The sequence below is a fragment of the Acomys minous genome, assembly GCF_964271855.1.
Source record: "Acomys minous genome assembly, chromosome: 4".
NCBI lineage: Eukaryota > Metazoa > Chordata > Mammalia > Rodentia > Muridae > Acomys > Acomys minous.
Window position 1 is genome coordinate 16,478,612 of NC_140486.1, and position 18,334 is coordinate 16,496,945.

The 18,334-nt window shown below is 39.3% G+C and overlaps 1 protein-coding gene across 2 annotated transcripts in view; it reads left to right on the forward strand.

Annotated features, from left to right (window-relative positions):
• Positions 1 to 18,334, forward strand: part of DCC (DCC netrin 1 receptor) — a 1,088,923-nt gene that overhangs the window by 453,053 nt on the left and 617,536 nt on the right. The window lies entirely within an intron of this gene.

The window sequence follows — 18,334 nt, forward strand, 5'->3', positions numbered from 1 at the left end:
AAACTACAAAAAGGAACCAAGTGTAAGTCAAAGAATAAAATCACTACATTAATGATGAAGTTGCTATTATATTTGGCACTGAAGATTCCAATATTTTGCTATGCCGCTGTACCTTCTTCATCTTACTTTTGTAGTACTAGACACATGGCTGGTTGTCCAGAAAACTTATGGCATATTTATCCAGGAACTACATAGTACAGTCTACTTGAAAGGGTAAAGGACAGCAAAGCTGGTGTGATGACAAATGTGTCCCATTCTGTTTTGAAAACAGAGATAAAGAATGGCTATCCAAATCCTTTGTCTCCCTGTCTCTATGAATCATTTTATCAATTGCCTTTCAGATTGACATTACTTTGTTCTTCAACTTTTTCTAAGATAAAATCTGCAGACTTTTAGGTTTGTGCCCCACACTGGCATGTAGTATATAAATAAGCACTTTAGATATGTGTTCTCTCATCTCATGGGTTATTACAGAATCAGGAAGTACAACCTACAACCCCATGGAAGAAAGCGTGTGGCTTTACTCGGAAGTGTAAGGCCTGTAGGTATTCTTTTGTGGGGATGAGAGTTCATTGAAGATCAGTGTGTATTGTGAGACTTTTGCAAACCCACCTGACATATAAATAAGGTCTGAAGACTTCTAACATTGTTTAAAGCTTTGACCATTCTCTGAGGCAGTCTCCTAGTTACTGTTGAAGCTTAACACCACTATTCTAGCCTATGACTCACCATGTGACTATCTCTTTACCTCTCTGCCCCTGTCCTCATCCATCTGCTCCCTTCCTTGTCTGCTTCAAAATCCCCTGCATTGGCTTTCTTCTCCCTGTGATCCTCTCTGGTCTGGAAGTTTTGCCCTTGTACTTCCTGCCCCAGTTATTGGCTGTTAGCTCTTTATTACAACCAACCAGAAGGGAGACAATTCCTGACACATCTCTTAGATTGTCTTTAGGCTTAGAGGGCTGTCTGATCTTCAAGTATCTGAACAGCTTTGGAAGGAAAAGTATTTACAAATATAAAGCTGGTGATAGGCCATAGAAATCACAATACCAAAATTCCGCCTGCTCTTTGCTCTCCACCATTAGAGAATTAACAATTAAAATTATTAAATTAAACAATTAAAAATACAGAAATACACCTTCCCTCAATGTGAAGAAAAGTCAACCCAACAAGTATAGACAAAACTACCAAAAAAAAAAAAAAACTGTGGAGAGATGCAATGAAAATAATGCGAACGGCTCCATCACTCATAAACTGACTCTTAGATCCCAAATGTACTCCTGTTGAATAAAATGGCAATTTTATTTCTCAGTTTTCAGGTTGAAGGAAGTTACTAATTTTATACTCTTGAATTTATAATATTTTTTCAGCTTTGTGCAATATTATGAGTTAGATCAAAGCTGTATATCAAGCTATTATGCATTTATTATGCTTGTATCACATGATGTCTACAAATAAATTAAGGGCTCCTGGAGATTTTGTATCTAAAGACATTTAAACATGACCATGTGCTGTGATGAAATTAGCCATTATTACTTTTGAAAATGCTAGATTTAAATAAAATAATTTATTTCTTAGAGGCGATCAACTTCTGATTTTCATCCTGTAGTTTCAACATAGGAAGGAGCATGATTATTGGATAAAAGTATCTCATGCTTTGCATGGACACATTTGGATTCCTCACCACACTTGGAGGTCTGTTGTGAACAGATACTTAGATAGAATCCTTCAGATCATGCACTCTATATTTGAAAAGGTGAGCGAAGAGACTTATGGATGAAGCACTTGTAATGTAGTTCCTAAGCACGGAGGCCACATAAGGTGGAAACACCTTAACAAAAGAAGACTATGGCTGTGCTTTAACATAGATAAGAGCAGCTGAAATACCTGTGTCCACTGTTTATATGCATTTGGGCATAAGCAAAAACACACCTTTAGTGCCCTAACATTGCATTTAATCATGCAAGGATTTTTGCAAGTGGGAAAACTCAAACTGAAATATAAATATCTTCAGTAATTTAGCAAGCAAGCTGCACACTCATATTTTATAAGAATTATGAAGCCTAGGGAGACTTAGACTTCTATAACTTTAAAAAGATAGGTTGACACACATATGAGGTGCAAATGAACAAATGAAGAAGCAATATAATCTGTTCAACATGAGACTAGCCAGAATTATTTCAATCCCCAAAGACTGTGTTAAATTCAGTTGGGATCAGTACCTCTATCAGGTGACACAGTAAAAGTCGTAGAGCAAAGGTGATGCAAGCTCGGAACCCATTCTGAGCCACTTCACTCAAACCCACACTGAGCAATTATTACCATCATTCGAGTGAAACCCCTGAGATGCTAGCAATTCACAGAAAAGAATCTGGACTGAAAATCTTCCTGACAAAATCCTTCAGTTCGTGTTAATAAGAGAACAGTACCAAACTCTACTGTGCTGGCATATGAGTCGGTGAATGTATCTGGATAAAAGTCACAACACATCAGACGTGCATCACCAAAACCCTTAGAGAAGGAAAACAATTCTGCCTATCTGGTAAATTTATTATCTCATTCTATAAAGAATGATAGCTGCTCTTTCTTCTTTCTTAACTTCTGGGTAACATCCTAATTGCCAAGAAAGGGGAGCAGTTGGGAAAGGACAGTCCCCTTCAAGTTTCACTTTACGACCTCTCTGTCCCTGTGGTGACAGGCTCTGCTACTCTCTTGGTACTTGAGTAGCCATTTCCTGCTTCTCTCTCTTCTACTCTTGTCCTGGTGCACTTGGATCTCTATTTTGTATCCTCAAGGTCCATTCCTCTGCTTTCCTCCTGTATCCTTTTTCCACTATTGATGGCATCAATCTTATTTTAAAACAGATCTTCCTGTTTCCAGGGACACACCCTTGGCAATGTATGCCCCGCAGACATCGTCCCATCCCTGTGTTTCTCCTTATAGCAAAACGTTTTGATGAGTTTCTGATAATACTATGCTCATTTCACTATTGCCTCCTTCCTCGTCACTTATTCCAACATCATTCTCTCTCCATGAAGCTTTCACTCAACTTTCCTTTGAGATCTTTCTCAGAAACGTCACCAGTGATGTACATTTTGCCAAATCCAAAATCTGTATCCATCTTTGTTTTATTCAATTTCTCAAATTTATTTTATCAAGAAAATTTCTTCTCCTTTATTTAAATACATATGTATCTGCATATCTAATTAAACATGTCCTTGTGGGGATTTAAGGGTGTACCAGCATGCCTGGCCTAATTGTCTATTTATTGCCTTTCTGCATTACCAGAATGCAAGAGCAGGCACTGTGTGGACAAGGCTACGTCTTATGTTTTCTTACCATACTTTAAGTATAAAACAATATCTGGTGCATGCTGGGTACTTAAACATCAGTGTTAAGTTAAACAGTTACAGTCTGGTGTATCACATGTTTGACAGTGTAAAATAATAAAAACCAACAGCATTTGCAAACAAGGCAAATATCTTTGGGAGAGATGACATCTGACCACTCTTATATTCAGAGCCTTAGTACCTTGGTTGTACTTGACTTGACAGCTGAGCTCTGGAATCTCTTCATTTTTACTTGGCCACTGATTTATATAGTTTACAGTGAGCTCTCTCCAAGTGACTCAGAGTAAGTCCACATATTCTCAGATGCCATTAATCTCAGTTACTGTCCCATGAACATATAAAACTAAATTTCATTCACTTTTTAAGACTATAGTGAAATCTACAGCCCAGTATGTTCAGTCAGATCCAACAAGAAATATATTTGAGGCACAGGGGCTCCTCCACAAGGCATCTCTATGCTGAAGGAAATGCTGCCAACGAGTAGGCTGTGAGAAATGCCCCGTCATGTTCCCAGCCTTGCCTTTTCCACTCCTTCCAATGATTTCTTTTCAGCTCCTGATCTAAATGATCTACCTAGATTTATGGTATAGGTAAGAAAAGGGCTTTTAAATTTTGTTTTTGTTTGTTTTGTTTTGTTTGTGGTTCACAATCAAAGGGTACCTGAGGTAAAAGAATATAATCTTATTTTCATCCTGCTGTCAATATCTAAGTAAACATGTTCTGTAAATACGCAAAGCAAGTACACAGCTAAATTTCCACTGTACTTATTTCTCTTGAAAACTATGGAAACATCACAATGAAAGAAATTAAAGTTGATACCTCCTACATTCATGTAAAAATGTTCCAAACAGAGCTCGTCAGTGGCTTTCCCAGGTGGAGTGTGTCCTACTGAGGAGCCACAATTTCAATGAAATCATTTTGAAGTTCACCTTGATTGGAATTCTTTCTTTCTTCTCTTTTTTTTTTTTTACCCCACAGAGGGAAAAATGCTGGTCTTTAGCGTTCAGACTGTGGAAGTAGATGTTGCGGGGGGGGGGGGGGGGGGGGAGGGCGGTTCATTGCCTTCTAAAGTTATCTGGTTCCAGGAAGCCATGCACAAAGAATTTGATTATGTTTATAGATTCATTTTTGGTTTGGTTTGGTTTGGTTTCGGTTTTGTTTTAACAACAATTAATTTCCTGAGAGATTGAAGAACACAACTTTAATGGGACAATAAGGCACAAGTGGAATAAAACAGTTTGCTATACAGAGAGGGAAGCCTGATCGTAGAGACTTTAAATATGTAAATCAAGAAGCCTCTGAAGTACGTCTCAAACAAATCAGTATCAGACAATTCCTAATGAAGTATGGTTTTGTTACAGGGCAAATAAATCTTCTCGGATGCTAGGTGGTATAAGAAGCAGCAATTTTCGGATATAAATCCAAAGACGAATAGTTAAATGTAACTAAAATGTATAATCTAAGACTTTTCCCCAGTCCTTCTGTATTGTATAAACTATGTTAAATATTATTTTATGTTCATAAGTGTGTGCCTGAATGTGGTTATATGCATCATATCTACGTGGAATCTCATGAGGTCGTAAGATACCAGATACCTCCGAACTGGAGTTACAGAGGGTTGTCAGCTGCTGAGGGGGAGCTGGGAACTGAACTCCAGTCCTCTGTGAGCAGGAAGTGCTGTGCTCTTAACCACTGAGCCATTACTCCACTCCGAGTCCTTAACTTGTAAATACAATCAACAATTGCTGAAAACTTTTCTGAACTCCCCCATAGACTTATGAACACAAAAGCCCCATGCTTGACGGCACTTCATTCCACTTGTTTAAAATATCAAGAACTTATTTTTAAATGATATATTTATAGTGTGACCTATGGTCTATGGTATTTGGCCCAATTTCCTCCAGACTCTGAGCAGCTGTCTTTGAAAAGTAAAGATTTTTCTACAATCTCCGAAACCTTTGAATGTCAAAGCAGTGTTCTGTCTTGAGGCTATCTTCCGTTTTACTTACTAAAATAGGAAATGCATAAGGGTAACACAAAAATAGTCTTATTAATTGTGTAACCCATAAAACTCAAAAGTCCCCGCCATAATGCTGATTACACTTGCTCATAACCGACTTTCACACAGGATATCTCTGTTTACTGAGGATAAGCTCAGGGCCTAGAAAGCATGTGTCTGTATGCAGATGATTAAAGAGAGTGAGGCGTGATGAGACTTTATAACAGAGAGAAACACATATGGCAAGTCATAGGGAAGCTGTGAAGCTCTGTGGGTTTTACGCACCACACGTTCCATGAGAATGAGTGAGAGGATGCAAGCATGGCGACATAAGGAGTTACTCTTGCTAAGAGGAGAAGGTGGGAACCTGCAGTGAGATTACTCACACACGAAAGGCGCAGCACCATTCTGTGGCCAGCTGGGAGCTCCCCATGCAAAAGGCTCTGACTCCTTGATTTCGTTTCCAGGCTGTTTGGACACTGAAAATTGATTCATGAGTTGCTCTTATTAGGGAATGATCCTGTTTTCAATTATGGAAATAGAGACGGAGTCCTTTCTCAACCTAAGTCCCAGCAGGCTTCCCCAAAGAACCAAGAGCTTGACTCCTTGTGATGTCTGTGACTAACAGCAGCTCCACTTCAGAACTGTGAAGAAAGATAAACATTTGCAAAACAAGAAGTGCTCGGTTTATTCTGCACGTTTACAATAAATGTTCTACAAAGACTGTCGGAGCCTGGGTGTACATTATGGGATGCTGGCAGGATAAACTGCAGTTAAGTTACAGGAAATGCTGTGATTGCTTTAAGAATGCGTTGATGGCCAGTGTTTTGTAATTGTTCTTCAAAACAGTTAAAGTTAAGGAATAAAGAAAATTTAATTTTCTAAATTAAAATTATAGATTTTTTTTCTAATTTTAGAAGACTGAAAGCAAAGAAAAACTAGAGGTTGAATCCCTCAGAGCTGCTGCAACTTTAGTAAGGATGCCTCTCAGTGATGGGCAGGTGAAGACATCAGAACCCCTTATCCATCACACTGGAGGCCCAGTGGCCAGGCCAGTCCTCTGCCTCCCCACTCTAGGAGCTTTCTAAAGGTCTAATGGCTGCATTCTGGATTCTCCATTTACTTCTTTTTTTTTTTTTTTTTTTTTTTTTTGAGACAGGGTTTCTCTGTGTAGCCTTGGCTGTCCTGGACTCCCTTTGTAGACCAGGCTGGCCTCGAACTCACAGCGATCCGCCTGCCTCTGCCTCCCGAGTGCTGGGATTAAAGGCGTGCGCCACCACGCCCGGCTCTCCATTTACTTCTTATTTGTGTGTTTTTAAAGTTAGGTTCTTTGGCTAAGCAATTTATTATGCTTATTTTCTATTAAAAAGTTAAAGAATTGTTTTCTGTGTATTTAGGGGATTGTGTGTGTGTGTGTGTATGTGTGTGTGCTATGTGGAAAGGACATTTGTATGTAGTGTATGTGTGCACATGCTCTATATAAGTGCAGACACTTGTGGAAACTAGAGTTGACATTCTTCCTTTGTCTCTCTTAATGCTTCTCTGCCTTATCTTTAGAGACGATCTCTTGTCTAGCTTGTCATTTTTGCTAGTCTGGTTGACTAGTAAGCCCTAAGTATCTGCTTATCTCTTGCTGTCCTTCCAGTGTGCCACGTGCTGAGGTGTCCTGCTTTCAGGTTGGTGGTAGCAGACCAAACTCTAGTCCTCATGTTTGTATAACAAGCACCACTTTACCCACACTGTCTCCCCACCCTCCAAAGGCTCATCTTCTATGCAAAGTGAGAATGCTATCGTAAAGACACTACACTATAATATTACCTTATCTTTGTCCAGCTGTGTGGTGTTGGTCAACTTCCAGTCTCTTCGTCCTCCCTCTCTTCCTTCTCTTCCTCACTCTACCTTCTCTCCCCACCCCACCCATACTCACTAAGTCCAAGTCTGCACATATGTACATGGATATACCAGGCCAGCACCGGAGCCTGGGAAACCTACCATAGGACATCCTGCTGAAGAATCCCCAGTGGCCACCAATGCTCCATGGTTCCTCCAGTTGCAGTGTAGCCTGAGAGACCATACTGGAGTGTTGACCAGCTTGATTTTATACAGGTCTTCTGCTTCCAGCCCCACGTGCCTTGAGTTCAGGAGCACAGCATCTGTGTTCTCTGGATGATATTATTGGATGGATGATACATGTTATGTCTGGATGATACTATTTCTCAACAAAAGTCCCTGACTGCTGGCTTAACATCGGTGGCCCTCTACTCTACTCTTCCCTTAGTAAAGTGAGAAGGGTATGATGAAAACACCCCATTTGGGTCTAGGAACCCCACAACACTTACTTTCTTCACTTGGAACAGGTATCTATCATACACTGCATAAAAAAATATTCTCTGGGGCTGGAAAGATCCTACAGGGGTTAAAATACTTGCTGATCTTCCAGAGGATCTGAATTAGATTCTATATCAGGGTCACACCTGTCTCTAACTTAAGCTCAAGGGTACTAGACATTCACTTCTGGCATACCAGGTGTGTATGTATGTGTGTGTGTGTGTGTGTGTGTATGTTTGTGTCTTACACATACAGTCAGAGACATACACACATTCGGAGAGAGAGAGAGAGAGAGAGAGAGAGAGAGAGAGAGAGAGAGAGGGGTAAAGACAGACAGACAGATTAAAAATACAATTGCTATACTTTAAAAAACCCTTCTGTGATGAGGGATGAGTTATCTCTCATATCCCAACTTCCTCATTGTTAAAGTAGACCTGGTTCTACCCTAGTAGGAAGGTTCTTGCAAGATGAGTCAGCATGCTGTAACCCTGAGTCTGACAAAGGGACTTTGCTGATTTACTGCGGTCAAGGAAAGCAGCTTGTCCTGGTCTCCTCTAATCTGATATTTAATATACTCCTGTATCTAACATGTGGAAATCAAGAGAAATAACCACAAGCTTTTTGGCTTTTTGTTATACTTATAATTTTTCAAAAATTTAACATGTAATTTAAGATAGTAGAAATCGCCTATTGATTTTTTTCTAAGTTAGTGATAATAGCTACAAACTGTAGTACACTCTAAAGACATATCTTTGTGTGTATTCTGATCACATTTTGACAGTGAAATATTTGACTGATGAAAAATATGGCCATAATTGTCTCACTTTTTAAAGACATTTTAAAACAGAATTGTAAACAAGCTTGAAGATGTTCTATTATCCAAAGTAAATAGGAAGAAAAACCAGTATTTTAAAAGTTTAGCCCTACATGTCAGGGGTAAATGTTGTACCATCCCATCACTTTCCTAATGTGGTGTGTGGATAGCTTATGTGCAGGCTCAGAAGCCAGGACACTGAGAAAACTCTGATGTGCTGACTTACACATTAGAACATTTTTCACTGGATGAAAATAGACTTTAATGTGGTTTCAGAAGACCTGTAAGCTGAATACAGGTATAAAAGAACTCTTTCTCTCAAAGATTTCATAGTTTATCCTTGATTTTTACATTTGGATTTATAAGAACACTTAAATAATAAAATACCGTAACTATAGCCAAGTTATTTCATTGGAATAAGCTCAAAACATGTAGTGAAGACATGATTTTAAGCTCCTATTTAGAAGGAATTTCTCACTAGTTCATAGATGATTTGTATTCAGCTGTATTATACAGTAGCCCCACAAAGATCCCATTCACTCTGGCATACACCATCTATTTTTCTGCCAGAAGGACGGAAATGTGATTTATCGTGTGAAAATGTGAGAATGGGAAGATGCTATAGGAGCAGTAAGGGCAGAGGCGGAGGGCTAGGTGTTGGCACTTGGCCACGCTGAGCAGATTCAGTCCTGTGCTTCTCACAAAGAGGAAACTTTTCCTTAAGCTGCTGCTACAAGACCCTTACCAGGAACAGATTCCCATCCTCCACCACGCTTTATCCAGGTCAAGCGCCCTCATGCCTGGACTCATTGCAGCATCCTTTCCAGGTGATTGCATCTGCTGCCGCTGATCTTTCTTATCTTTGATACCACAATTGTCATCTCATGTCAGCCTCATCTTTCTATCATGTAGAGTAAACAAAGTAAACAATTAGAGAAACAAGTGGAGCATAGAATTAGCATGTGAAATCTGCAGGGTGATAAGCCTTGCATGTCTGAAAATCATGAACTGAATCTTGGGATTTGTTTCTTCACATGTATACTGTCCATAAATATGCTTTGATATATACATATATGTGTGTGGGTGTATATATATATATATATATATATATATATATATATATATATATATATACATGTATTTGGTTTTTATAGAAAGGATTTTTTTTCTGTGTAGCTCTGACTCTCCTGGGACTTGCTTTGTAGACAAAGCTGGCCTCCAATTCAGAGATCTGTCTGCCTTTGCCTTCCAAATGCTGGGTTCAAAGGCATGTACCACTAGGCCAAGCTTTATGCTGTGATTTTTAAGTATAAGAGTAACACTTTTGAAAAATGTCATTTGTGAAAGACACGTATTTTACCTCAGTGACTATTTGGCTAGCTACATCTTAGAACTTTAGGGGATCTTACCTTCATAGATAAGGAGAAACATTTCGAATTTTAAGCATATTTATTTTTTTAATTCTTTTTGTGTAGACAATGTTTTGGTTTCCTTCTTTGACAGTTACTTCTCAAAATAAGTCGTGTGTGTGTGTGTGTGTGTGTGTGTGTGTGTGTGTGTGTGTGTGTGTGTGTTTGTCTGTCTGTGTGTGTGATGTACTATAATCCTTTTCTTCTTTATACTTATGACCAGCCCAGCCCACAGATCCAGGACTCAGTGGATAGGCACTTGTCTTCACTGAGAAGACGTATTGAGTAGAGGATGGCCCTTCATGGTCACTGAACTCTGTACACCTATGATTCTAAGCATCTTCCATATCAGAGGTCGCTAACCTCATTAGAAACCAGTACTCTCTAATGACAGACTTTTACTAACTACCACTTTATGATTGCAGCCTCTGAGGAGAGTTAAGAATTTCAAAAGGCTTCAGTGACTCAGACTTGGCAAGGCTTATATTCATTTGTGAGTTTGCAAATCTGAATTCCTCTAGTGATTACAAAGACCTCCCCTGCTTAGGCAGCCCCAAGTCTGCCATGACTACATCAAAGATAGCAATCTTAAATGAAATTTAATCCACAGTTTTTCTCTGCCATTTTGATCATGTTTTTGTTACAAGGTACTGTAGAAAATCTCTACATCCCTCTTCCCTTATCTTTATGTGGATAGGATGAGAGCATACCACCTACCGCTAGCTCTTCTTTGAATTTACCTGTAAAGTATCTTAAGAGGTAAATGTGTAGACTCACTACAGGTCCCAGCACAGCTGAGGTTCAACATGGATAATTGCACAGTCTCTTTCCCTGACCCAGGCTCTATGTGGTTTTTGTGCTTTTTTGCTAAATTTAAGGAAGAATTATTTGGGTTCATGATTTCTGAGCATTGTGTCTATCTTGAAGAGGAGCACATACAAGAGTACAGCACATAGGTCACATCTCTTTGGTTCCCTTTCAGCCGAGGATGGCGCTTAGACCACGGATGACGCAACTCACATTCAGGATGGGGTTTTTCTCTGTCAGTTCATACAAGTATACACAAGGAAGTGGCATGCCTAACCACTCTTTCAGGAGACTGATAGAGCCAGTCAAGTTGACAGTGTAGATGAACAGTCATCCGGATTAGATGCCCCGCCCCCTCTTCAGTTCAGATTCTACTCAATACCAAAGGTCATCCTGAGCTCCTATTCTACCGTGCACCCAAGTATCCTCAATGTGATTATTTTGGAAATGTGTGAGATACAAGCACATGATGCTTTAATGATTAGGTTAAGAATAATTTTTTGAAGGCTTGGTTTATGATTCCTGGTTTGGGTCATACTGCCTGTTCTTTTCCTGTTCCTTCTAAGTGCATGCCACCAAAAGACACGTATAACCCAGCCTGTCACAAAAGCGGAAGGTATCATCGCAGGAAGCATTACCAATACATGAAGAACAATGGTTTCAATATAAGCGATTTAATCTCTGTACTTGTTTTAAAGATACTTGACGTCTCCAATTTCAGTGGCATAGACATGATCTATCTTCTTGCCTAAAAATACCTTAATAGTTCTTATTGTCATTTGGAGTTGTGACGTGCAGCTTCTTCAGTTATAATAAGGATGTCTGAAAAGAGGACTGCTCTAAAACTAGCTTGCACTAAAACCTCAGGGGAACAGAAATTATTTAATATACATTTTGAAAGTCTATTGTTTCTGTCTACCTGGGCAGACACTGGGAGTATCTACTTAAGACACTCCAGGTGATCCGTGCATTGAGGAAATACACCAATCCTATAAGAGGCAGATATTATCAAGTAAGAAAGCTAATAAAGAGGTAAAACAGCACAAATAACTTCTGAGTTAAACCATTATTTGCTTTCATATCATGTTTATAATGGGAAGTTTTAATGAAAAGCAAACAGTCTGCATAACTTCCTGGTTAATTTTTATCTCAGCCGTGTTACCTGTCAAGTGATGAACTAGGAGTGACTTTGCTCACATTATATAAACCAGTAGTTTTATTTAAGCACTGGCATGGTTACCTAATGTTCTATTAATGTAAACTATTAATTTTCAAACTATTTAGTTATTTTAACTATTTCTATATCTGAGCTGTCAGTTACTTAACAAACACATGTAAAAACTTGCAAGCCAAGAAACAGGATGTCATATTTGGGCCAACTTGTATTTTCTGATATAAAGTTACATGGAAGTCCATGATTCAGTACTTTTTTTTTTTTGAGTTCTCTTCATTGTATAGTAACAAACCCAAGAGGGAGCTTATTGCATGATCAGTACACTCGAATGAACCACTAAATTTTAGCCACTGTGCTGGTATAAGGTAACTTATTAATTAGTTTTAGATTTATTATAAACTCATTATCTCTAATCTGGAGGAGACTGGCCCATCCTTGAAATATCTTTAATCTTTAAGATGGCACATACATGTACGTTTGTGTACTGCTTCCAGAGAGACAAGGGAGTAAAAATGAGTTACAAAAAAATACTTCTTCACTTGGGAAGTAGAGCAGAGTTCAGACCCAAAATGGTGATTTTCCTCTCAAGGCTCCATGGTGTGATGGGACTACTCAGATCTCAAGCCATTCTTTGAAGTACCTATGCCCTCAGGGAAAGTTGTGTGGAAAGTTTGTTTACAAGAATATTTATCTACATTTGCATTTAATTATCCATTCACCAGATAGTCTCACGGAGAATATACTTTCCACAGACACTGGTTAGATGCTAGCAATACAACATAAGACATAAGAGGTTTTCTATATTTATGAGTTACACCTGGGGAACATGGGCAAAGAAATAGAAAATAGAATGCCAATGGGTTAAAATATTCTTAATATTAAGTAGTATGGAGAAATTAGGTTAGAAGTCAACAAACATGATCTATGCAGTAAATATTGTCAAGGAAGTGCTGGATGAAGTGATGACAAAGATTTTTTTGGTGGAAAAATCTTTTTTTTTTTGGCTCCATTTCTATTTTTAAAAAAATTATAGGAATAAAGCATAGGCAAAGATGGCCCATTTTCTCTCATGTTTGCATAATTTTGATTTTTAAGTTAATTTATTCAGATTACAACTCAATTGTTATCCCATCACTTGTATCCTCCCATTCTTCCCTCCCTCCTGCTTTCACCCTATTCCCCTCCCCTAGGTCTAAGACCGAAGGGGACCTCCTCCCCGACTATATGGTCATACTATGAAGTCTCATCTTGGTAGCCTGCTTATTCCTTCTTTGAGTGCCATCAGGCCACCCTACCAAAAAGGAAGTAGTCAAGTAGGGGGCACCAGAGTTCATGTCAGAGTCAGTCCCCACTCTCCACATAACTGTGGGGAATGTCTTGTCCATTGGCTCGATCGGAGTAGGGGTTTGATGTTTACTACTTGTATTGTCCTCGGTTAGTGCAATAGTTTGAGCAGACCCCCTGGTCCCTGATCCACCAGTCATGATATTCTACTTGTAGGTTTCTAGGACTGTCTAGATCCTTCTATTTCCCTATCTCTTTTATTTCTCTTACCTAGAGTCCCAGTAGGATGTCCTCACATCTATCTTAATCTCCTGGTAAGTGAAATCTTAAGCCCTCAAGATTTCCCAAAACAGAATGCCCCAGGTAGAATGTGAACAGTGACTGCAAAAAGGACTTGAGAAATACCAAGTAAAGGGGGGCAGTGAGGTGAGTCAGATATTATAGAAATCTACCAGAGGGTAATAGAACCTGAGGGTCGGGGTTATATAACAGAACCCACACTGTGGAATGAGATAACCAGTTCACACAATATGTCCTTCTATTTCCACACATGTACTAACACACACACACACACACACACACACACACACACACACACACACTGGGTCTGTGGATTGTAGTGTTGTTATCTCTTTTTTTTAAAGATTTATTTATTACATATACAGGATTCTTCGTGCATGTATGCCTGCATATCAGAAGATGTGCACCCAGATCTCATTATAGATAATCAGGAGGCACCTTTTAGTTGCTGGAAATCAAACTCAAGACCTCTGGAAGAGCAGCCAGTGCTCTTAACCCCTGAGTGATCTCTCTAGCTTCAGCATAGTTTTTTATAGCTAATATCCATTTATATGTGACTAATACCATGGTTCTCTTTCTGGGTCTGGATTACTTCACTCAGAATGACTTTTTCTTTGTTCCATTCATTTGCTGGAAATTTTCGTGATGTTATTTTTTTAACAGCAGAGTAATACTCCATTGTGTGAATGTATAGGAGGATGGAGGGAAAGAGTACTGGAGAGCCAACTGGAATTGAGGGTCACCTTAGGGATGAGCTAGAACCCTAGTTCAATGGAAACTCCAAGCAATCTTTGAGGGTGATGCTAGATATAGCTCCTAGATAGGCCAGGCTAAATGGAGCCTGAAATAGGGCCATCTCCTGTAACCAGGCATGGCTTCCAGTGTAAGGATTGGGATGACAATTAAGCCGCAAAATCTTCACCTACAATTTGTTTCAACTACAAGATGAGCTGGGTTAAATGTGGCACAGAAATTATGGGAGTGGCAATGCAATGACTGGTCCAACTTGAGACCCATGCCATGTGAGGGAGCCCACCCTGACATTGCTTAAAGGGCCAGGAACCAGAAGCTGGATATCCCAGAGACCCAGGATAGAACCAAACAGGATCTACGTTGTTGTTTTTTTTTTTTTTAAAGTCCATGAAAGTATCCCTAAATTATATTCTGCTATACTCATAGACAGGAGTCTAGCATAATCACCATCAGAGAGGCTTCATCCAGCAATTGCTAGAAACAGATGCGGAGTCCCACTCCCAAATATTAAGCAGAGCTCATGAAATCCTGCAGAAGAGTGGGAGGAATGATGGTAGGGATCAGAGGGTTCAAGGACACCAAAGAGAAACCACAGAACTAACTAACCTAGGCTCATAGGGTCCCGTGAAGATGAAACCCACACTCAGGGAGCTTGGGTGAGTCTAACCTAGGCTCTCTGTATATATGTTATAGTTGTATAGCTTGATGTTCTTATGGGACTCCTAAGACTGGGAACAGGAGCTCTCTGACTTTGTTGCCTGTCCTTTGGATCCTTTCCCCCCTACTGGATTGCTTGGTCCAGCGTTAATGTGAGGGTGGTGCTTAGTCTTACTACAACTAGATATACCCTGCTTGGTTGATAACCACAGGAGGCCCACGTTTTCTGAAAAGAAATTATGGAGGGGGAAGGGACTGCGAGGGGAGGATGGAGAGGAAACTGCATTTAGGATGTAATATATAATAGAAAATTAAAAAAAAAAACAGAATAAAAAAGAAATCAGGCTGAACAAGCCATTGGGAGAAACAGCACTGCTCATAGCGTCTGTTTCAGTTGCTGCCTCCAGGTTCCTTCCTTCAGTTCCTGCCTTGGCTTCCCTTCCTTATGGAGTCTGAGCTGCAAAATGAAATAAACCCTTTCCTCCCCAATTTTCATTTGAACATGGTACTCATCATCAAAACAGATACTTAAATGTGGCAGTTCCCAGCAGATTAAACCCATATCAGACTGCTGAGTTCTTGATCATGGTAGCATGTTGTACTCAAAATATGCACTTAGCAAGAAAAAGAAAGGAAGGAAGGAAGGGAGTGTGGAAGGATGGAAGAAAGAAAAAGAAAAGAAAAAGTTGAGTAACTTTCTTTTTACATGAAAACTTTTATGCTTTGTGGTCACTGTCCATGATACTCTGCTATACCTCTTAGGGTCATTGATATGGGATTCATGGAGTAAAAGCATTAATAAGGTTTTACAGGGAGCAAAAAATAAGTGTACCATAGGCTGACTGATGCCAGCCTGGGTTCATTTTCTAACTGTGGCTCTTTTAAAAGAGACCTTGCTTTAAGAATTTCATGAAGTCACAAGCATTGTTTACTAAAAATCTGTGCTCACTTTTATGTCCCTAAATTTACTGTATAGGCTTTTAGAATCATCCAGAGTCATCTTTTGTGCTCTGTTTTACTAACAGAAAAATAGTCTTAGGCCTAAAATATTTTCCTTTGAACATTTTTAAGCTTCATAGTAATTAATCTTCCATGTGACATGTTCTGTGTATGTAAAAAGCAAGATTAGCAAAAAGACAGGAGATGGAACTAGTGCACTAAATCATTGCTACAATCACTTCCTGGAGAAAGTACCAAAGAATAATAAAATATAATGTGTAACTTCATTGGCTTCACAAGGAAAACTAGTTGGACCAATAGTAGGGCTGTCAAGGGCTGTCTTCCCCAGGAAGACAGATGGCAATGAATGTTTTCCTAAAATTTTGACTCGTGTAATAATGGTATAAAACTACTCTTAGATTAGCCATATGCAAGGTACTTTGCCATTGCCAAAATACAATAAATAGCTTTTTATTTAATAATGATGAGAGTCTATCCAACACTGGGAAATTTGAATAACTAGAACGTTCTAGAATTTAACTACTGCCAGAAGATGTCCCTTAGCTTTAATTACTCTAAAATGAAACTCTTTGTCACCCACCTTTCACATGCATCTTGTCAATTCAGTTATTTGTATGCAGCAAGCTCACCTATTTAAGTACTTGGGACACACTTATGTGAAAAACGTTCTTCAGGATATTTTACTGATAGCTGTGAGCCACAACATTTTAATGAGGCTCTTAAAACCTTAAATGTCTGGAATATTTTACACACACACACACACACACACACACACACACACACACACACACATGTATAAACACACATACACACATATATACAAGCAGTTTGGAAATTCTAAACCAAAAGCATTTGTTCTGTTTTAAGAAGTATTCTGAAGATGGGTAGCTGGGTGTGGTGGCGCACACCTGTAATTCCAGAACTCTGGGAGGCAGAGGCAGGTGGATCTCTGTAAATTCAAGGCCAGCATGGTCTACAAAGTGAGTCCAGGACAGCCAAGGCTACACAGAGAAACCTTTTCTCTGTGTAAATAACTAAATAAAACAAACAAACAAAAAACCCTAAACAGAACCATCAAACAAACAAACAAAAAGTGTTCTGAACTGATATAACTATGTTAGGGGACCTGAGAGATATTGTCAACCCATTCTGTCCAGCATCACTAAAGACTGTTGTCTCACTGAGAACAAGCAGCTCAGAGAAGTTCTCAGCTTCAATCCAGAGCTGTCCAGGTTCTTGTGACGCGGCCTGTCCACCACAATTTCTACAGAGATCCAGATGCTTACCTGCCCCTTCCTATTGTGGAGCAGAGGTCTGGTCTTCCACGCAGTTTAAACACAGTAGGCTTTGACGTTTCCCTAATTGGGCATTAGCCCGCATGCCCTCTTCCTCTTACAGCACATGGGTCCACCTTCGACTAGGAACTCGTGAACCCCGAACTGGAAGGGAAGCTTGTAAACAACTCTAAGTGCAGTGTACCTGACACGCAGCTGAAAACGGGCCATTCAGGGGAAATCATAGCAACACTTCTTGAAGTGCAGTCTCGGGTCAGAAACGCAGGTGCAGTTTGGGAAATCGCTAGAAGTTCACTCTGGGAAGGCATTTACTGAATGGAAAGCCTCAATTGGTGATCTTGCAGGTCATCTGAGTGAACCTAGCATTCGCCGAAGCCTAGGCCACTGGTTTCAGGCAATGTAGCTTAGCTTTCAGTGTGCGAAAGAATTAACTAGGAACCATGTCTGGGGTTTGGCCCAATTTCTTTGTATTATTTATAACAAGTATCCTAGACATTCTTGAAAAAACAGATATTGTGTAATATTTGTTTAACTTTATTTTATAAGCAATTTGGTGCTTTGAATCAAGCCTTATTAAAATTGTTGTTTGAGAAATTAGAAATTAATTTTCTCAGTAATACCAGCTTTACTATTATAATACAGAGACTTCCCTGTGGCTAGATAAGAGTCTTATAAGCTCCAGTGCAGCCAGTAGCCTTTAGACTGAGAAGAAAATACAAGTCATTTTAATGATGTAAAATGACTTGTCCAAATGACTACTAACTGTATGTACTTACTTGTGCACACATGTGTGGACTCACATTATGCACATCTGTGAGTAACATATACATGATAGCGCATGTCTGAAAATATTTATATAGCTTCCAATGTTTTATTCATGTTGCTACCAACTATTAAACCAATCCTTTTGTGGGGTGGAAATCTAGGGTGCTTAGTAACTTGCATTTGAAATTTCCTGGACAAACAGTTCTATGCACATGTTTTAAATGACAACCAGCACACTGGCATAGTTGTTGTATTACATTATAAAATATTCTGAGGATACTTTGTAATTCATAAGGGTGGAGTGATGAGCTACTGAATGCAATGTCCAGGAAATAGCTAGCTTCTAAAAATCCTAAAAGATTTATGAGAGGAACAACACTTTGTTCCAAGCTCTCTTTGTCTCCAAATGGAGGATAGCTCAGGTTCACAGCACCACACAAGT